This window comes from Wyeomyia smithii, chromosome 3 (genome assembly GCF_029784165.1).
Source record: "Wyeomyia smithii strain HCP4-BCI-WySm-NY-G18 chromosome 3, ASM2978416v1, whole genome shotgun sequence".
Classification (NCBI taxonomy): Eukaryota; Metazoa; Arthropoda; class Insecta; order Diptera; family Culicidae; genus Wyeomyia; species Wyeomyia smithii.
Window position 1 is genome coordinate 66,124,605 of NC_073696.1, and position 23,062 is coordinate 66,147,666.

The 23,062-nt window shown below is 40.2% G+C and overlaps 1 protein-coding gene across 1 annotated transcript in view; it reads left to right on the forward strand.

Moving 5' to 3' along the window:
- Positions 1–4,731, forward strand: part of LOC129730807 (clavesin-2-like) — a 56,265-nt gene extending 51,534 nt beyond the window's left edge. The window contains exon 4 of the mRNA XM_055690387.1: positions 3,962–4,731. The gene's annotated coding sequence lies outside the window, so the exon portion shown is untranslated. The remainder of the gene's footprint in view (positions 1–3,961) is intronic.
- Positions 4,732–23,062: the final 18,331 nt, after the last annotated feature.

Consider the following 23,062-nt stretch of genomic DNA (forward strand, 5'->3'; position numbering starts at 1 on the left):
GCGACATGATGGTAGTGAGCGGGCCAGACACCACTCCGGACAACCTAGTTCGGAGGATGTGTAAAGACCCAAACATTTGGAGGGCGGTTTGTACAGCCGCCTCTCAAATAGTTTTAGAATTGCAAAACAGGCGACAGGTTGACCACCGACACGCCAGTGTTAGCTAACGGCCAGTCTCCAGGTTAGTTAGCTAAGTTAGCAAAGAGATCTATAGAACCAAGAGGGTGCACAGAGCACAAAAGCCGCTCCCCGAAGCAATACCTAGCGGTGGTCCCGGGGAGTATTATGGGCTGGAGACTGGAGGGGTTTTAGTGGGTCCGGTCACTGATTCAAACCAACCCCACACTCCCTGAGGTTGGTCACCTCAGGGGTTTGGATGCAAATTTCCCCTCCACCTGAAACAAAAAAAAAAAAAAAAAAAAAAATATATATATATATATATATATATATATATATATATATATATATATATATACATATATTTAAATATATATATATATATATATATATATATATATATATATATATATATATATATACATATATATAAATATATATATATATGGCTATATATATATATATATATATATATATATATATATATATATATATATATATATATATATATATATATATATATATATATATATATATGTATATATATATATATATATATATATATATATATATATATATATATATATATATATATATATATATATATATATATATATATATATATATATATATATATATATATATATATATATATATATATATATATATATGCTATATATATATATATATATATATATATATATATATATATATATATATATATATATATATATATATATATATATATATATATATATATATATAAGTGGTATCAAGCAGCATTGCAAAGCGAGCGAGAAGCAAAACCATTCTCCTTCTTTCTGCTTGAGGACGAGACATATGCTACGCTTTTCAAGTCTTTTGCACACACGCTTTCGAGATACCTACTTTTTCTTCTTCATGCATTCCTCTGAATAGCAGCAAGCACGCACCGACAGTATGAGTAAGACTTACAACATTGGTATCAAGTATGTACAGCACGGGTGTCTCGCTCATTTCGTGAAGCAACGAGATATCGCCTTGCGCGTCGCAATCCGAACCGAAAAAGAAGCGAAAGAGCAACCTGCAAATTGTATGTGACGGTTCTAGTCTTGTCGCACATATATGGAAGTTCTACGAGCGAGAGAAAAATTTCTCTCGTTGCTTGAAAAAAAGCGCGTGCAAAGGATGACAAATAATAATTATTCACAATTTACAAGTGTTGCCATAAAAATTGACAACTCTTTTGTGACTTTGTGGAATGAAGGGTTTTGCTAATTTTGCGGTGAAGCTAGCGTTGATTACAAAATGTTGTGAACAGAATTTTGTTTCGTTTTTTTTGCAAATCATTCAATGGTACTTTTTAATGACCAAATCCATCGAGATAAATCGATCGAGTATTATAGCTATTTAAATCTAGTGAGTTCACAAGTTGTTGTTTGCTGATTGCACTGCTCCATGAGTAGCAGTTACTAATACACTCGACGTGAGAAATAAAGTGTCGGTATATGATACATATTCTGATTTCATTCTATGTCAATGTATTCGCAGTACAACTGTTGCTTTATGCATTTCACACATTTATTGTGCGATTTCTGTGCAACATTTGTGCGAATCGGGAAGACACAATGATTGTACAAGACTTCAACTTATGCGTGTACGTCTCGCAGAAACGAATCCGTCTCGGAAAGTCGTCGCAAGCGGCGCGCACGTGTTCCATCGGCATCTCGTCCCAGATTTTCGTGATAACTCGCTTGAATTGCTCAAAATTTGTTATTTTATAGTCGTTCAGCTTCGACATCATGTATCCCCACACGAAATAATCCAGTGGACTCAGATCTGGAGACCACGGAGGCCATTCATTTTTCGAAATGAAATCGGTCAAGTTTTCCTCACACCACGCCTGAACAACCTTGGATGGGGCGCCATCTTGCTGGAAGCAGTAGTAATCGTCTTCAAACAATAGTTCAGCTTGAGGCAGAACATTTTTATTCAAAACCGTGTCCAGGTAGTACGCTGCGTTGATTTTGAACCCTTTATCGATAAAAATAAGAGGCAGTTTACCTCTCTTGCAAATGGCTCCCTAAACCATCACTGACGTCTTATTTTGGAACCGGGAAACGTTCAGCTTGTTCAGCAGGACAAGCCTCCAGTTCAGCTTGCTGGAGGCTCACACTCCAAACTCGATCATTTTGGCGATTGACTGTTTGCTCCAAAACGAACAGCTTCTTGTCCGAAAAAATAATCTCGTCATCTGCGCGCCAACCGAGCAACTCCCGCGACCGTTGGTACCTCTCATCCTTTGTAGCTTTGGTAACCCCATGAACCACCTGTTTTTTGTACGGTGTAAGTTTTAAATCCTTGCGCAGAAGCAGACGGATTGATTCTCGGTTCATTTCAAGGTTCCTGGCCAGCTTCCGTGCAGATTGGGCGGGATCCCGGCGAATCCGGTCTCGTATAATCTTTTTCAGCCTTGGAGTTCTCACAGACCTTGGTCGTTCAGATCGTGCCTTGTCCTCGGTGCCTCCGGTTTCTAGGTACCGATTTATGGTCCAGTACACGAATTTCCGGTTGATTCTGAGCGGTTTTAGGTGTTTGAATATTTGTCCGGGTTTGTACCCTTTCACATATTCAGCGATAACTGCTGCTCTTAACTCTGCCATGGCTCACAACTCAATGTAAACAAACTGCACAGAAACGAAACTCTGCCACTTTGGGCATCAAAGTTAACCCTTTCATTTGACATATAGATGGCACCAGAGAGATGCAACGTGTAGGCTACAGGCGACCCCAAAAAACTGTGACCGGACTTTTTTGTCACCGTGTACAAGTACCGACTAGAATTGACAACGTCGTTTGTTTACTTTGTTACTTTTGGTTCTTCAAAAAACTTACCCTAGAAAATAGAAATTTTCTTATGAGAAAAAATAGATTACACCATTAGGTGAATTGATTCTTATTTATAGTATTGCTGACATTCAAATAAGGTTCTGCAAAGTAGAAAGAACATCTTCACTTTCTACGTAACAGTTCTCTATTGTTACTGATCAGCTGCGAAAAAGTTTCAGAATTATTCATCGAAAAACCGAAGTGAATCGAGAATAAAAAACGGCCTTTGCGATGTGTTCCCTCCGTCTGTTCTTACGTTCGTCTGGATGACATGGGTTGTGGTTTGCACTTCAGTGAACTTCAAGACTGTTTTGGAAAGGAAACCTGACTGGTCACAAAAAATAAATAAATATGGGTGTCTATAGGCAAACAAACCTATCCAATATAAACCGGATGGACGGACTAAACTCGCGGCGATAATGGCAATGAAATTTATGAAGGTCTGTCGCTTCAATATTCTCTTTCTCGTTTCTTCTTTCGGAAAACGTCACGCCTGGAAAGTAATCATAACCCCAATGTTAATCGCAGCATGTTGATCGTGGATTTACCATTGAAACAATTTCACATTTACCTACTGTGCCGTGCCGCGTCAGAAAGATGCAGCACAAAAAAAACTCCGATGGCTGGCTGCGTCATTGCAGTTATAGTTTTGCAGATTTTCTATGCAGTCATTTGCTTAGCCAACCAGCGGTGTGTTATTATTGATGATGATTTATCTGGTTTCTACCGGAAAGAGACAATAAATTACAAAGAGATTTGAATCGATGATAATAACTCTTTTGAAAGTACTTCGTATTTTAGGCTGGATAACTTTTCTCAGCGTATGGAAAAAACATGTTTCACAATAGTCCTTAGCTTGCAACTTTTCGATTAAGTTTTTGATGTAAGCTCAACCATGAACTGTTGTTTTATATAGATTAATAGCAACTGTTATTCATATGGTTGATTAATTACTCGTTTTTTCTTCTAATTACAGTTTCCTCTTCCTTTTGGGCTGATGCACGAATGATGAACATCTTACGCTATGATTGTACTTTTCAATCCTTACGTTAAATCGCTCGAATAGGTAAGGATTGGGAAAAGTGGAAGAAAACGCGACTTCGTAGTCGTAATGCAAATGAACAAAATTTATCGTAAAGAAAATATTCCGTACAAACAAAATTGTATGTAGTCTACCGTTCGAAAGAAAGAAAACTCACACAAAACCCAATAAACATTAAATCAAATGAGCTTACAACTTCCTGGAACTGAATGACGATCTAGAATAAGTGACCTAATGATAGAAATGTTTGATGCAGTTTGACTCCTAGAACCAACAGCTTTACTAACTACGTAACTGTAATTTTTCTACAAGTTTAAATCAAGTGTTAAAAAGCCATGGCTGTTTTGTAGTAGTTCTACGACTGTACCAAGCGACGCGATATTAAACTTTGAGCTCAAATGTAAGACATTATTCAGTCGTTCTGTAGTCTGTAAGTTTTCCTATATTTATGTGTAGGTTATTTTTCTAGTTTATTACACTGTGCGTGAATTATCAGCATTTAGTCGAGAACCGTGCAGGCGTTTCAACACCATTCATAATTAGAAATGAATTCCGTCCATATGCAAGCGAACCGTAATGCTAGTGCGCGTGTTTGTACATCGAACAATTATGTAAGTGTAGGAGATTGAGTTCAAATATTTTCCTATTCTTTCACAATGTTTCGTGAAATAGGGCTTATGTATAATAAAATGCGAAAAAATAAATGTGTCTATGAGTTTTGCTCCATTAAAGAAACATCCGGCTTTGCTCATCATTTTGACTTTTTTTCCGCTCACGTATTTTTATACGTGCCTCTTTTTAACGATATTTTTTGTGTATTTGTGAGGGTCAGATATTAGATAAGAATGTTTATTCTTAACATCGTGAAAAAATCTTATCCTGAGTGGTTCGCACTAGAGTTGTTTTATCACCGGTTCAACCCGCATTTTATAAAACTAATGTGTCTGCGCACGTGCTTCATTACTGTCTATTTATTGTCCTCAATCCTTTCGAAATTGAGTGCCACAGGGTTCGTTCCAATATGAATGTTTCTAGCTCTATTGAAAAAAATATTCCACTCAAACGTGACGATCGCTACATAATCGATGAGATATAGTTTCAGGGGAGACTGGGGCTATTAGGGCTCTGTTTGCAGCTTCGTTTTAACCTTTTTTGTATGTTTTGCCAATTCCGAATAGTTTTCTTAGAACGCGGCAATTATTTTTCAGTCCGAAAAAAAATAATCAGTAGAGCCTCCATCGCCCCTACACAAGTTATGATTACGTTTCTTTCAAATATTCATAACAGAAACTGTACTCGAAGCGATTTGCAAGCATAGATAATAACTTCATAAATGTTGTGCTGTTCAGAATAAATAATTACATTCATACAGCATTTTAGTAGTCTATATCAATGATCATTTTAGTAGAATTCGGGTTTCTCGCTTGACAAACTGGAAACGTGTCGTCTCAAGCCACGATGGAATGGAATGACGAAGAACGCAGAGCCTAAATAATACTCTAAATCAAAGCGATACCGGAAATGAAGTCGCGCTGCAGTTGCCACTCATCCGGTTGGTGGATCTTGGTGGTATAATAGTAACTATACTAGTTCTTTCTACTTCCATTTCGATTAACCGTTCGGGCCACTCAACAGTAAGCCCACGGCGCTGGTAAAGTTCATCAACCTGTCAACAAAAGCGGTGGTTTCGTATTTTTGCCTTTCTCCTAGAAAGGTATAGCAATCACTTGCAAAACTGAAAGTATAAAAGTGCTCCAAAGAGCCGAACGGCATATATCACTCGACTCAGCTCGACGAGCTAAGCATTTTCTGTATGTGTGTGTATGTGTGTGTGTGTGTATGTGCAGATTTTTATTCTCACTCACTTTTCTCAGAGATGGCTGGACCGATTTTCATGAAATTAATTGCAAATGAAAGGTCTCTTTGTCCCATAAGACCCTATTAAATTTCATTGTAATCGGATTTTTAGTTTAGAGGTTATGTTTCAAAATGTAAAAATCATGAAACATCATTATCTCAAAAACTACACAACCGATTTGAACAAAATTGATTTCAAATGAACGGGCTACCCAAAAAACCTTCAACTTTTGAATTTCATAAAGATTGAACTTGTTGTTCAAAAGTTATGATAAGAAACGTGTTTTGAAGACTTCTTAATCTCACTCATGTTTCTCAGAGATGGCTGTACCGATTTTCATAAAATCAGTGTCAAATGGAAGGTCTAGTTGCCCCATAAGACTCTATTGATTTGTTTTGCAATCGGACTATTACTTTGCCTGTTATGTTTAAAAATGTGAAATCCAGCTATGAAAAGGGACATATTCCAAAGACTACTTGAACTCACTCACTTTTCTCAGAGATGGCTGACCCGATTTCCACAAAATTAGTGTCAATTAATAAGTCTAGCTGCCTCGTAATACCCTATTAAATTTTACTGTAATCGGACTGTAACTTCGTCTGTAAAGTACCAAAATGTGAAAATCACGAAACTTCATTATCTCAAAAACTACACAACCGATTTGATCAATATTATTATCAGATGAGCGGGATAGTTAAGGGTTAACTGATGAATTATGATTGAACACGTGGTTTCAAAGTTTGGCTGCCCTATACGTTCCCATTTCATTTGATTATAATTGAACTTAAGCCACCGTTATGTATTAAATTGTTAATAAAACAATGAAAGTCTATTATTTCACATGACTTATTTGAACATAACTAGTGTCATACTAACGAGTCATCTCTCAAACTTACAAATTACAAACTTCATAACAATTTGATATGTGGCTCAAAAGTTATGGAAAGAAAAGAAATTCAAAGACTATTTAAAACTATACCTGCTTTGATTGATATATTTATGTGGCCTCAACATAATTTAAATGTGGTTTTGTACTATTTGAACGTTCCAAAGTCATTGATTCCTTGCGATGTGTTAAAAGTCTGCAAATGCACGACGAATCGGCCATAGGATATGTTCAAAGTCAAAAGAAAAATCGTTTGGTTTATCGGTTTTATTGGTTTTATCGAAATGACAACATCCTCGACTTTTAGCTTCTATACATCACCCTAATTCTGAATATATTCATATTGGGTGGTATTCGGTCATTTTCAGCAAATTTTCTGGCATCAATTTAACACCGGCAATACCCATATTGGGAGGTATTTAGTTATTTTGGTTGTTTTCCAGAAACTAACAGTGGTCGTCTTTAAATTCAAAATGGTGTCAAGGGTCAATGTTTGGTTTCTATGCATCATCTCGATTACGGAAATATCCATGTTGAGTATTATTTGGTCATTTTCGACTGTAAGGAATATAAGTTTCCATTTAGCGATTCAAAATGGTGCCTGAGGTCAATTGTTAGCTCATTGCATCATTCAGGTTCCAGAGATACTCATATTGGATGGTATTTGGTTATTTCAGGCTGTTTTTCACAAACCGGAAGTCGCCATCTTGGGTTTCAAAATGGTATTTAATATAATTTCTGGCCTCTGAGCGTCATTCTGGTTGAAAAAAAATCACAAGAAGGTTGTATGCAAAGCCACGACCGCAAGGTTGAAGTAGAATACTTTTACAAGAAAGATAACCTGGCTGCTTGCGTGTCAGTCATTTTTTCTAGTGAATAAACGTTGACAGTATTGTAATTTCTTTTTGTCTGATATTTTGAATGAAGTTCATTGGATATTTTTAAATTTTGTGCAAATGAGAAGTTTAAGTGCTGCCGAATTGTAATATGCACATTTTATACGACATCATTAAACGGGAACGGAACAAAGGCTACGGTTATGCAGAACGCGAATGCCGGCGCGATGCGATTCGCCTTACCGTGGTGAAATGTACAGCTCTTTTTAAGGCGAAGTAGAGCTATACATTTCAACAGATTTCGTCTTGCCGAATCGCATCGCGCCGTTATTTGCGTTCTGCTTGACCGTAGCCGAACACTAAGCGACGCAAACTCGTAATAATAGTCAGAGTATGCATGTAGATGAAGATAATTAATTTTGGATTATAGCGCAAAACGAGAAAATATTAACTCTTCAAATAATCATTTGTGCTCTTCAAATTTCAGTTGTTCAATTTAATATTCGATGAAATGTTTGTTTATTATCTGATGAAGCTCTTATAAGGCCAAATGATGCATTCCCAATTTACTAGGTCCATAACTCTGCCGACCGTGCTTGGGAAAGCGCGGTATAACGACTAACCAGAGGTCGAATTTTGTGTTTTGACAAGGCTTAAGAGTTTTCAATAGTACAATAGTTCGAATGATAAAATTGCAATTTCATGCATTTGGTAGGAATCTTAGAAGATTTTCTAATCGATTGCTGCAAAAACGAAGGAAATCCATCGAAAACTAACCGATTTATTGGCATTTGAAATTTTTCTCACTTTTTTCAGTTTTAGATTTTCATTTTACATCCCTATGTAGCCGAACTTCCTGAGAGAAGTATTCTAATTCAAAATTAAATCTTCATTAATTCATTTGTTGTCCTTATAAGGACAATTGTTCAATTTATCATTGATAGTGAGGACTAAGGCGCACGGTCAACACAATGAGAAAGGTGTTTTCACATTGAAAACTAGACACGGCTTTACTGGAGGAAGTGTTGGCAAATGCATCTACCGCTAATACCACCGCTATCATACGAAAGCGCGTCGTTTCATGTGGGGAATATCAACAACGAAAAATGACGCGCGTCTAAGCATAACCCGAACTGTTTCGCCGTGCTGCTCCCATCTACCTTTACATCGGCCTCAGGGAAGTACCGGCTGCATCTGCATCTACCGCTGAGGCTGTCACTATACTGCTATTGGTACCAAAAGCTATTAACTCTTCAAATAAGTGTTTTATTTGTTCTCAAAAGAACAATTGTTCAATTCAAAATCGGATTTACGCAATCGCATCTCTGTAATATTACCGACAGTAATATTCTTCTGAACAAAATGATACAACTTTCCCATTAGGCCTCTGCCACAATAGACGCGAAAAGCGACGCGAACCGTTTCGCTCGGCTGTAGGTTAATGTACAGCCATCAGTAGAGCTGTGCATAAACCTACGGCCGAGCGAATCGGTTCGCGCCGCTTTTCGCGTCTACTATGGCAGAGGCCTTCGAGAAAGTTGCTGGCTGATGTATTCACTTCATGCAAGCCTACTGCTGATGCTTCCCGCTACCACACTGAAACAGCATTTTAGTGAAGGGAGTGTCGTTGCATCAGCTGACCCTGCTACTATCGATGATCAGCGTCCATACCCGCATACCCGTTGCAACAGCTACGCTATGCATAGCCATGCCACAGTTGTGGCCGCTTTACGCTGGCCTAACTGCTGAGCAACTGCAACGCTATCCGTAGCCATGCCACAGTTGTGGCCGCCATTGGTATCCGCTGTACCTGAATCTGCTGGCCCTGCTGCTATCGATGGTGAGATCCGCTGAAACTGCTACGCTTATCCACAGCCGTGCCACAGTTGTGGCCGCTATCCGCTATCTAAGGGAGGACTGCTGTCGTCGCTGTTCAGAACTACTATGAGCGGCTTCGACTAAAACAGGCTCTTATATAGGGATGAAAATAGGAATGAATTATTTTACGTACGTGGTGGAATGATATAACTTAAAAATATGTGTGACTTCATTCTGGTTCAGAGCGATCATTTGATAAGCTCCACCTCTTTTTTCAGTTTCTAAAGTTTTTCCTCAGTTTCGTAGCACGGATACACAAAAATGATTTCTTGTCGAACCGGACCGATAGCACTCTCATTGAAGCAACAAAATAACATGTTTTGTGTCGTGTTGCGCAGCTTCGTTGAAGAAAATGTTCCCGTCCCCGTGTCGCATGTAAGCAGATTATTGCGTTCAGTAGACAGTAGATAGTGCATCCAGCAAATAAACACCGATGGTGCTCTCACACACGCAACGGTTTTAACCCGTATTTTATTGTGGTTTGTAACATCAAGCGATTTCGTTTGCTCGCTGTTGCGTGTTGCATCATGTGACAACTTGGCAGCTGGGAGACGACGAAATTCTGTTTACGCTGATTGATTGAATCGTCTTCATATTAGCTCTGCATAGTCGAACTAACTGCTTTTGTGAATGCGTTCTAACAGGGCAGTTTATTATTCAATGTCGGTTATGCTGATCGCAGCGTTTGCGCTGCCCCTACAGTGGGGAGTTTACTAAATAAAGTAAAAATTAGACAACTACAACAGAATTTTATTGCATCCCGCACAAAATGTCTGCTTGTGTTGATGCCAGAAAATTATTAACCTTCAATTATTTTTTTATTTGCCTTAAAAAAGCATTTTGCTGTTCAAAATCGGTTGCTAATTACAACCTTTGAGCTGCCCTAACATTGGGGGAATTAAGATACACGGACAACATGCACTGTGGAAGCTATTTCACATTCAGTAAATTAGACGGGTGCGACAAATTTAAATTGGTAGGATGCAACACAGAATACTTGCTTGCGTTGACAAAAATTATTAACATTCAATGACTTGTTTATTTGCCTTCAAAAAGGCATTTTGATTTCCAAAATTGGATTTCCTGATGGCAATCTTCATGCTGCCCCAACACAGGGGGAATAATGGCTGTCTGGCGACACACGCTGAGAAAAACCGCGCTGCTCCTGAGACGTGGTGACCAACCACAGGGCTAGTGCTGCTGCTAAGGAAGGACGACTGCTGTTGTCGCTGTCTAGAACTATTATGAGCGGCTCCGGCTGAAACAGGCTCTTATATAGGCCAAATAGCATGTTTTCAATTGCAAGGTATATGATTCTGTCGACCGTGCTTGGGAAGCAAGCATATAACGACCAATCAGAGGTTGAACTTTTTGTTTTGACAAGGCTTGACTATTTTCAATAGTACAATAGTGTGAATAATAAAATTACAATTATCTTATTTTGGGAAGAATCTTAGAAGATTTTCCAATCTATTGCTGCAAGAACGAAGGAAATCCATCGAATACTAACCGATTTATTAGCATTTGAAATTGGACATATTTTTCACTTTTTTCGGTTTTAGATTTTCATTTCACATCCCTATGTAGCCGAACTTCCTGAGAGAAGTATTCTACTTCAAAACACCCATATTGGGTGTAATTTGATCATTTTCGGTTTCAGCTGCTGTGTATCATTCTAGATCCGGAGATACTCATGTTAGACGGAAATCGGCCATTTTTGGCTGTTTTCCAGAAACCACAAGTTGCCATCCTACAATTCATAATGGTGTCTAAAGTCGATTTGTGGCTCCAGTGCATCATTACGATTCCGAAAATACCCATATTGGGTGGTATTTGGTCGTTTGCCGCTGGTTTACCGTAGCCGGAAGTCGCCATATTAGAATTCAAAATGGTATCTGTGGTCGAATTCAGCTCCTGTGTATCTTTCTTGTGGTCCCCGTGGCTCTGTGGTTAGCGATGTCGAGGATCTATTTAAGCTGGAAATTTTCTCGACTCAGCACTGGGGCACGGTGCACAGTGGTTTAAAAGCGGAAATTCGTGAACTTAATTATTTTGTGACGTTTGTGTGCATTATAGCCTCTCGGTTTGTTCTGATGACTTTTAACATTTTTGATTTCACAACTTATGGAATATTCGCCTTTTTGTTTTTTTAAGGTGAAACTGTATTTAGAAAAATTAACTTTTTTATTTGAACCGATAGCGAATAAATGTGTTCTACAATGTTGTAGTACTTAAAATTTTAATAAAGTTTGCTTTAGACATCAAGTTGCCATGGCTTCAATTTATTGAGATATGATGTGGTCTTCGGAAGTAAAACCTTAAAATTATTTTTTCTGACTTTTTCACACTTAAACCACATTATATAACATGGGTATGCTAAGCAAAGTTTTAGGTGATAGTAAAACAAACAACTTTGCTGTGACAATACTTATTCGTTTAGATCTCATCTGTAGAAGATACTATGATTTTTATGTTAAAAAAGTGCTCTTTCCAAAATGTTATTACTAAGTAAGCTGCAAACGATTGCACTTGCAATAAGTTTCGTCTGATAGCTCGAAGATTAGTCTTTAATAATTGTGAAGATACTCAGTGGCCGTCAGTGGCCTGAATTATGTGGTGGTTTTTAGTTTATTACGATTGTTGATTCCAAAAATCAGTTTTTCAGGTTTATTCTGATTTTATCCACGTAATACCACTTGGGTATGTTCATCAAAGTTTTAGATAATATTAAAATAGGCAACTTTGCTTAAAACACCGAAACGCATGATGTATTTCAATGGAATATGTTATGATTTTAGGGCACATTTTTTAGCATACCATTACAAACCAATCAGCAAACTTGCTTGGGATTCATATTTGTAAACTTTTTTGATGTTCATGGGACATTTTCATAATTAATTAATGTATATGGGAATTTTGCATTTACTTAAAAACTTTGCATTTACTCAAAAAAAAAACTCTAATTTATTACAAATCAAAAATACAACAAAAATAAATTTCAAAATCGTCAGAAGATTCATTTTAAACCTCTGAACTGTCTGAACCACTGTCTCCTACAAAATCTATACCTTACAAATACTTTGCATCTTGAGATGATATTTTGGAATTTTGTTTGGTTATATTTAAATATACTGGATATAAGTGGGTCTGACGATACCAACAAACGGAGAAAAAGATCGAGATTCAAGATAGTTCTTGAGCATTTTCTGGTATGATCTCGTCGGTATCGCTTGAGATCTTTGTTTCTCGATTCCTGAGCCTCTTCGGAAAGTTGACCTATTGGAACATTAAAGTATTTAATAATTTCGCTGCCGTGGATAAGTATTTTATGCACTGAAGCTGGCATATAGTACCACGGGTATAGATACACTAGACATGTTGCTGTCTCTGCACAATAATCGGAAAACCGCTTGGTGTTGATTTCGCATCCAGATGCTAACACCTGATAATACATTTACATTTTAATTTTAGGTTGAAAACTGTAGTTTTACCTTGACATTACCTGCAATATTGCTCCGCATCGTTCCAAAGCTTTTACGTCTAGCCCAGTTATGCATGCCGTTTTAGAAGCATTGGAAAAGAAACGACGAGCAGTGTTTCCATCATTTGATGTCCCTGTTCCTTCTGGCTTTGGTTTACCATTTCAAAAATAGATGGGTTTACCCGAAAAAGCATAACATATTCCATTGAAAAGCATCATGCGTTTCGGTGTCTCAAGCAAAGTTGCTTATTTTACTATTATCTAAAACTTTGCTGAACGTACCCAAGTGGTATTACGTGGATAAAATCAGAATAAACCTGAAAAACTGATTTTTGGAATCAACAATCGTGAGAAACTAAACACCACCATATATTTCAGGCCACTAACGGCCACTGAATATCTTCACAATTATTGAAGACTAAACTTCGAGCTATCAGACGAAACTTATTGCAAGTGCAACCGTTTGTAGCTTACTTAGATGAGATCTAAACGAATAAGTGTCTACAGCAAAGTTGTTTGTTTTACTCTCACCTAAAACTTTGCTTAACATACCCATGTTATATAATGTGGTTTAAGTGTGAAAAAGTCCAAAAAATTAATTTTAAGGTACTACTTTCAAAGATCATATCATATCTCAATAAATTGAAGCCATGGCAACTTGATGTCTAAACCGAACTTTATTAAAATGTCAAGTACTACAACATTTTTTTTTTTTTCTGCACATAACATTTATTTGACACGGCACAAATACAATTTAATGTTTAACGGCGCCAATTATATCTGATGACTTAAAAACTAAAGCAAATTTTTTATCCTCGCTGCCGACTACGAGCTGAAATTAAGTCTAACTTAAAACTAGCATGGGATTTCCAATCAGTGTTTTGTTGTTCAATGGTCGTCTGATAATCGTCGAATGGCATGTATGGATTCGTTCTGCTGAGCCACGATGTCGTGAGTTGGGACAGAGGCTCGTAGTCCTTGGGTCCTGGTTCTATTGTGCGGGGTCTGGTTGCTGGTTTTGTGCTTAAGGTTCAAAGGTGTTCTTGTCGTTTTGTTGGGTGTAGACGGAGGGGAACGGGACTAGACTGGGGCGTGGATGGATTTCAGGAAAACGTATATAAGGGACATGTAGGATAGGTCACGGCTCGCCAAGACATCACGAACAGGAACAGCCGGCTGTCTACCCTCGGCCTGCAGGGAAGCTATTAATTTAGACCTGGCGTCACGGTGTACAGGGCATGACCAAACCACATGCTCTATGTCGTGATAACCTTCACCACAGGCACAGATACCACTTTCCCCGAGCCCAACACGACGGAGATGCGCGTCAAATCTATAGTGATTGGACATAAGCCGGGACATCACGCAAATGAAATCCCGACCTACATCCAACCCCTTGAACCACGGGTTCGTCGATACTTTGGGGATTATGGAATGTAACCACCTTCCCAATTCCCCTCTGGTCCAAGCATTTTGCCAACTGATGATCGTATTCTGACGTACAAGTGCGAAAAATTCATTAAAGGCAATTGGTCTTTCATAAATATCACCGTTTGTTGCGCCCACCTTAGCCAAAGAGTCCGCTTTCTCATTACCCGGTATCGAGCAGTGAGAAGGGACCCACGCTAAGGTAATCTGAGTAGATTTTTCGGATAAAGCACTCAGATGTTCCCGTATTTTCCCCAGGAAATACGGAGAGTGCTTAACATCTTTCATCGATCGGAGAGCCTCAATGGAACTGAGACTGTCCGTAAAGATGAAATAATGGTCCGTGGGCATTTTTTCGATAATCCCTAGGGTGTACTGAATTGCAGCTAATTCTGCGACGTAAACAGAAGCAGGATTATCGAGCTTATGGGAGACGGTTAAATTGTTATTGAAGATACCGAAGCCAGTGGACCCATCAAGAAGTGATCCGTCAGTGTAGTACATATTGTCGCAGTTGATGTTTCGATATTTATTGGAAAAAATTTTAGGGATCTGCTGCACGCGTAAATGATCCGGGATTCCACGAGTTTCTTCTATCATGGATGTATCGAAAAACACAGTAGAATCAGAAGTATTTGATAAGTCGACACGATTTGGAATATTCGAAGAAGGGTTAATATTTTGGGACATGTGATTGAAATACAATGTCATAAAACGGGTTTGAGAATTAAGTTCGATTAACCTTTCAAAATTTTCAATCACGGGACGGTTCAAGACCTCACATTTGATTAGAATACGAGAAGACAGGCTCCAGAAGCGGTTTTTCAATGGTAGTACTCCAGCTAAAACCTCCAAACTCATCGTATGGGTCGACTGCATGCAACCTAAGGCGATACGCAAACAACGATATTGTATTCGCTCCAGTTTGATCAAATGTGTGTTTGCTGCGGAGCGGAAGCAGAAACACCCGTATTCAATAACAGACAATATCGTTGTTTGGTAAAGCCTTATAAGGTCTCCTGGATGGGCTCCCCACCATTGTCCGGTTATTGTACGAAGAAAATTCACTCTTTGTTGACATTTTTTCATCAGATACCTCACGTGACAACCCCAGGTGCCTTTAGAGTCGAACCAGACACCAAGATATTTGTGTACCAAAACCTGAGAAATCGTTTTACCCATTAATTGTGTTTGAAGCTGAGCAGGTTCATGCTTCCTAGAAAAAACTACTATCTCAGTCTTCTCCGGAGAGAATTCGATACCTAGCTGTAAAGCCCAAGCAGACAAATTGTCCAAGGTATCTTGCAATGGTCCTTGCAAATCGGCAGCTTTGGCTCCTGTAACAGAGATTACACTGTCGTCTGCAAGTTGTCTTATCGTGCATGAATTTGCCAGACATTCGTCGATGTCATTTACATAAAAGTTGTAAAGAAGGGGGCTTAAACATGAGCCCTGGGGAAGACCCATGTAGCTAATGCGAAAAGTTGCCAAATCGCCATGCGTAAAATGCATGTGCTTTTCGGACAACAAATTGTGCAAAAAATTGTTCAAAATTGGAGAAAATCCTTGTCGGTGAAGTTTACCCGAAAGAATGTCAATAGAAACGGAATCAAAAGCCCCCTTAATGTCCAAGAACGCAGACGCCATTTGTTCTTTACGAGCATACGCCAGCTGAATATCTGTTGAAAGCAACGCAAGACAATCATTCGTCCCTTTGGCACGGCGGAAGCCAAATTGAGTTTCTGATAGTAGACCATTTGATTCGACCCAGTGGTCTAAACGACGGAGTATCATTTTTTCCATCAATTTCCGGATACAGGATAGCATTGCAATCGGCCTATAAGAGTTGTGATTAGAAGCTGGTTTCCCTGGTTTTTGGATGGCGATCACCTTCACTTGCCTCCAATCCTGCGGTACAATGTTTTGCTCCAGGAACTTATTGAACAAGTTCAACAAGCGCCTCTTGGCATTGCCGGGTAGATTCTTCAACAAGTTGAATTTGATTCTATCTAATCCAGGCGCGTTATTGTTACAGGACAGGAGGGCAACTGAAAGTTCTGCCATCGTAAAAGGTGATTCTATCGCGTCGTGGCCCGGAGACGCATCGCGAACAATATTTTGCTCAGGAACAGAGTCCGGACATACTTTCCTGGCAAAATCAAATATCCACCTACTTGAAGACTCCTCGCTTTCGTTGACCGTTACGCGATTCCGCATTCTTCGGGCTGTGTTCCAAAGAGTGCTCATCGATGTCTCCCTCGACGTCTCGTTCACGAACCGACGCCAATATCCACGTTTCTTTGCTTTAGCCAAGCTTTTAAGCTTGGTATCAAGCTCCGAATACCGTAAATAGTCGCCAGGTATACCTCCCGTCTGGTAGGCCTTAAACGCGTCGGATCTTTGCGTGTAGACATCGGAGCACTCTGGGTCCCACCACGGAGTGGGAGGCCGTTCTTTGATCGTTACGCCGGGATATTTCTTCGTTTGGGCTTGCAACGCGGCGTCGAGAATCAAGCCCGCGAGGAGGTTGTATTCTTCAAGTGGTGAATGATGTTGAATCGACTCGACCGCTTTTGAAATCATTTCCTCGTATAACTTCCAATCGACATTTCGTGTGAGGTCATACGGAATGTCAATTGGTCGCATGCGAGTTGACCCGTTAGTAATTGAAATAAGAATAGGCAGATGGTCGCTACCGTGAGGATCGAGGATTACCTTCCATGTGCAATCCAACCGTAGCGACGTCGAACATAAGGATAGATCCAAAGCGCTTGGGCGCGCTGGAGGTTTCGGGATACGTGTCATTTCACCGTTGTTTAAAATAGTCATGTCGAAGTCATCGCAAAGGTTATAGATTAAAGAGGAGCGGTTATCATTGTATGGGGAACCCCAAGCCACGCCATGAGAGTTGAAGTCTCCCAAAATCAAACGTGGCGAGGGAAGAAGTTCTATTAAATCAAAGAGCAGCCGTTGCCCAACCTGTGCTCTGGGGGGAATATATATTGAGGCAATACAAAGCTCTTTACCTTGTATTGTCATTTGACATGCGACAACTTCGATGTCTGGAATCGAGGGGAGGTTAATACGATAGAAAGAATAGCACTTTTTAATCCCTAAAAGTACTCCTCCATAAGGGGTGTCTCGATCAAGGCGAATAATATTAAAATCATGGAAGTTGAGATCAATATTTGAAGTACGCCAAGTTTCACAAAGGGAAAATGCATCGCATTTGTTTTTATTTATCAAAACTTTAAACGAATCAATTTTTGGTAAAATACTTCTACAATTCCACTGTAAGACAGAGATAGAATCCTTCATATACGCAGTTGAATTAGGCATCGAAGGATACAATCGCTGCAAGGAGAGGCCATTGGGCAGTCAACTGCTTCAAAAATGATCTAACTGTTGGGAGGAATGCTGTAAGAAAAATTTTAATTGGATCGGGTACATTGAAAGTTTCAAAAATCCAGTCCACAATGTCAGAAAATTTCACTAATCCAGAGTTTGTTTCATCAACTGGGAGTGTAAAAGGAGCAACTGGGGTTTTAGATGTTCCTGGCAGTGCTGGGAACTCCTTCTGGGACTTTAAATTTGCCAGCCCAGGAGGAGTTTGCTTCGGTTTTTCCGCAGCACTGTTTGGTTTGTTTGTAACTTTCATTTCACTTTGAGAAATCTTAGGACCTTTTCTGGGAAGTTTAGGAGAGGAAATATTTTTCCTCTTTCTAGACTCCCCAGGATTGGCGTAAGATGCTCCCGCTGGTGAATCGTCAGAATCGGTTTCCTCAGAGGGCAACAGATCGAAGGGGTTCGAAGTAACGGGAGAAGTGGTAACGGTCTTCTTCAGCATGTCAGCGTAGGAACGCTTTGAACGCTCTTTGAGAGACCGTTTTATTTTATCCCTGCGCTGCATGTACACCGCACATGTCGAGAGCTCATGCAGATTTTCTCCGCAGTGAATACACTTTTCAGCGTTAACACTGCAAGAATCTTCCGCATGAGACTCCCCACACTTGCCACAACGTGCCTTATTGCAGCAGTAGGCGGCTGTATGGCCTAACTGCTTGCAATTCAGGCAGTTCATGACGCGGGGCACGTAGAGCCTCACAGGGAGACGAACCCGGTGGATCGAGACGTGGCTTGGTAGTGCAGACCCGGCGAACGTAACTCGAAACGAGTCTGACGGAGTGTATACTGTTTTGCCACCGATGATCGATGCTGACCGCAATTGCTTGCAGTCGAGCACCTTTACTTCGGGACACGTTTTGTTCTTAAAGCACCCTTTGGCACTTTGCAGTATACACTCGACGGACAGACTCGAATCGGTTATGACACCGTCGATCTCCACGTCTCGTGCGGGTATGTAAACGCGATACTCGCGTGTGAAGAGCTCAGAGCAAGCTATATCGTTGGCCTCTTTCAGGTTACCGACCACGACACGGAGCTTGTTAGGCCGGACCTTGGAAATTTCGGTCACGCCCTTGTACTCCTTCGTCAGGTCTTTAGAAATCTGCAAGAGGTTCAACTTTTTCGATTTCGGTCCTGCCTTTGGCCGAAAATAAACAGTATAGCTGCCCTGGGCTCCGTCTGGGTAAAGCCTGGGGCGAGGGGGGACTGAAGAATGAACAGGGGAGGGGGTAACAGAAGGGTCAGGGTCAGAGGGGTTCGGGGATGGTGGCGCGGGAGGCGAGGGATCTACATCCATCGCGCTATGTTTAGCGCACTAGCGCTGACAAGAACACGTACCTTTTTATTTCTCCCTTCCAGTAAGGTTGGTTGTCCGATCGTTCGAAGTAGCAGCCGTTACAGCCAGCAGCACCAATACAGCAGCACCAAACAGCCACCAGCAGCGAGCCAGGTGTGAGATCACTCCACACAGCGATACGACTCGCTGACACTGATGGCTTTTTCTTTTTCCTCGTTTGTGTCTCGTCCACTGCTGTAGCACAATCCAGCCAGCAGCCAAATCGGCTTACGCACCAGCTGGCAGTCACGATGCGAAACAGTTGCACAAAGGAACGACCTTGAACCCGGATTTATTTCACTCGACCAGGCAAACAATGCCAACACTTGTTCACACGTCTTTTGTTTTATACTCTATCGGACCGATCACCAAACACGTCCAGTACTGATGCGTGTTCGGCACAGAATGGAGTACTACAACATTGTAGAACACATTTATCCGCTATCGGTTCAAATAAAAAAGTTTATTTTTCTAAATACAGTTTCACCTTAAAAAACAAAATGGCGAATATTCCATATGTTGTGAAATCAAAAATGTTAAAAGTCATCAGAACAAACCGAGAGGCTAAAATGTACACAAACGTCACAAAATAATTAAGTTCAAGAATTTCCGCTTTTAAACCACTGTGCGGTGTATCGTTGTACTTATCCTACACATGCAAAATGTGCCAAAAACAATATCCAAAATGTTGCCCGAGGTCGATTATGGAACATATTTGTCACCACTAAAAACATTCACCTGCCAAATATGGTTCCATTTAGTTGATTAGTTCGCGAGATGTGCAGAAATTTGTGCAGAAACATGTGCTTCCATAAGAGGGAGGGGCGCCGAACCATTATGGACATATTTATTACCCTTTAAAACATCCACATGCCAAATTCGGTTTCATTTGCTTGGTTTGTTCTTGAGTTGTGCAGAAATGTATGTTTCATTTGTATTGGACCCCTCCTTTCCAGAAGAGGGAGGGGTCTCAAACTATCATAGGAACCTTTATCGGGACCAAAAACCCCTACATACAAATTTTCACGTCGATCGGTTCGGTAGTTTTCGAGCCTATATGGATCAAACAGACAGACAGACCGGACTACATTTTTATATGTATAGATTACAACATCTATATTTTAGAACCTAAAGAGTGACATACATTTATTGGATTGAAGCGTTCATGTAAATCTATTTTTACAAATAAAAGTTTGAATGAGAAAGGCTAGGTCTGACCGCTAGGTGGATTAATTTAGGTTTTGTTTATACTCTCGCTTGCTCAATGACCGTAAGACCTGAATTAAATTGTGTACAATTTTATTTACTTTTGACTTGGCTTTATTTTTGTTACGTCCTCTTTCTCTTACGCCTCGTGTGTTAGGGCAAATAGCGTGGAATCAACCTTCGTTCGAACTGTTATGAGTCATGCGTCTGTTTTCTTCGCCGCGCGCTAATTGTGGATTGTGATATAAATACTTTGCGATGAACTGTTTTGTCCAACAATTTCGTAAATTTCGTATTATTGCGGATTGCAATGTATTTTACTTGCATCCTGTTCTCTAATACAAACCTATCAAACTAAATATTCAATATTCATCCTTGTTCAAGCCTTTGACCATGATGATAAATGAAATTGGCATTTGTGTTGTGCGTTATATCGTGTAATTGATGTTTGCAACTATCATTAACTCAACGCTAATCATCTTGAAAAATAATCAGGAACACAATAAATTACACTACTGATAACCTCATGATTCTTACAGTGAGTTCAACGAAAAGATCTCAGCTATGTACTTGTGCATAATTTTTCATCAATTGAGAAGTAAAGTATACTGTTTTCATTTGCACATACTAGAGTTTAACGTTGTCGGTTGATATTAACAATCTCTTCCAACAAAAAAGGTTCCCTCTAATTCGGATGAAAAGATTTTTAAAAATAACAAGGTCAAACTCAGTCAAGTCAGGTTTCTGGACGAATTTCAATTTCGTTCAATTGACAGCACATAACTGTAACGTCAGCAAAAATTCTATTACTGAATAATCAGCAATAAAATTTTGCTGTACATATAGCAGAGCAAGGTACATTCTGCTGGTTAACCAGTTAGAGTAAGGAAGCCATATTTCCCTCAGGCATCGCCTTTTATCCACCCAAAGGATCATAACCAAATTACTGTCGAACTATAGATGCATATTTATCATATTTATACTTTTACGTTTAATCTAGCTCAACAGTATTTTAGCTATGGTCCCGTACCGGCTATCAGTAACTTAATTATGATCTCGTATGAGCTTTGCAGCGGTTGGGCGGATTGTACTAATGACAGCTTGACGTGGAAAATTTTGACACATCGATTTGCTCGCCGATTTCCAGCAAACATTCATTTACTATTTTGCGTTCAGCAAATAGTTTTACTGTATTTTCGTGAATCATTGAATCGATTACTGGTTCTCAGTAAATTTATCAATTCAATACTGGTTTACAGTAAAAATAAAATTGCTGGATGAAATTCAGTAAATTTTGAAACTGAAATACAGCAATATTTTGGGAAAATTCCTGTGTACCAGCAAACAAGCGGTTTGCTGATATGCTTGCAGCAAAGTATTTTGCTGGACCATATAGACACATTTTGGTGCGTAGTTGTGTTGTAACTAAGTTTATGATTCAGATTTCAAAGTTAATTAATAATAGCGTCAATTTCACAATTTGTAATTTTGGACCATTCAAACTGCTACTTGTTTGATTGCGTGGCACAGGATGATGCAACTTACGAAATATGGCAACTGAAAGAGCAAAAATGGCAGAGATTATCAGACACATCGGTGCTTATTACGGGAGTCACAAACGTCGCAAAGCGACATCTGCCGTGAAGTCTTTTTTTTAAGGTGGCGGGGAAATCTGCAAACAGACACCCGAGAAGAGAACTCAGGGTGTGGGGATGAGACTGGGAGAGAGATACTGGGGTAGTTACACTACCCCAGGCACCTACTGATCCCTGTCCCGACCCACTAAAAACCCCTCCAGTCTCCAGCCCTGGTCTTCCGGGAAACGACGGTTAAGTATTACGTCGGGGAGTGGCTTTTGTGCGTGATGCCCCCTTTTTACTCTTATAACCTCCTAGCTAACTACCTGGAGACTGGTAATTAGCTACCACTGGCGTGTTGGTGGTTGACCCGCCACACACGTTGCAGCTCCAGGACAACCTGAGAGGCGGCCGCACAGACTGCGTTCCAGATGTCCGGGTCGTCGCACATCCTCCGGACTAGATTGTCCGGAGTAGTGCTAGGCCCGCTCACAGCCATCATGTCGCTCCTCACTCTTACGAAATGGGGGCGAACGAAGAAGACATGCTCAGCAGTTTCCTCCTCCTCCACGCACTCGGGACACATGGGGGACCCCGCGTGTCCGAACCTGTGCAGATATTGCCTGAAACAACTATGGCCTGACAGGATTTGTGTCAGGTTTGTTCACTTCACCATGTCGTCTCCCGACCCAGCCGGATATCTCCGGTATGAGTCGGTGCGTCCATCTACCCTTTGTGGAGTTGGACTATTCGCGCTACCAGCGGAGCATCGAGAATGACCTTCTGGTACCTCGTATGCCCCTTGTGTCACGTTGGTCGAAACACTCTCTGTCCTCCTTGATGGCGATGCTGATAGGCATCATGCCGGACAAGACACAAATTGCATTGTATGACACCGTACGATACGCACTCACAACTCGTAGGCACATGAGCCTGTAGGTACTTTCCAGTTTACCGCGGTAACTGTTAGTACCTAGCGCTCTGGACCATACTGGCCCACCATACCTAAGTATGGACGAAACCACGCTGGCAAGAAGTCTTCGCTTGCTGCCATAGACCGCTGAGCTATTGGACATCATACGAGATAGTGCTGCAATAGCCGATGAGGCCCTCTTACAGGCATAGTCGACGTGACTCCCGAACG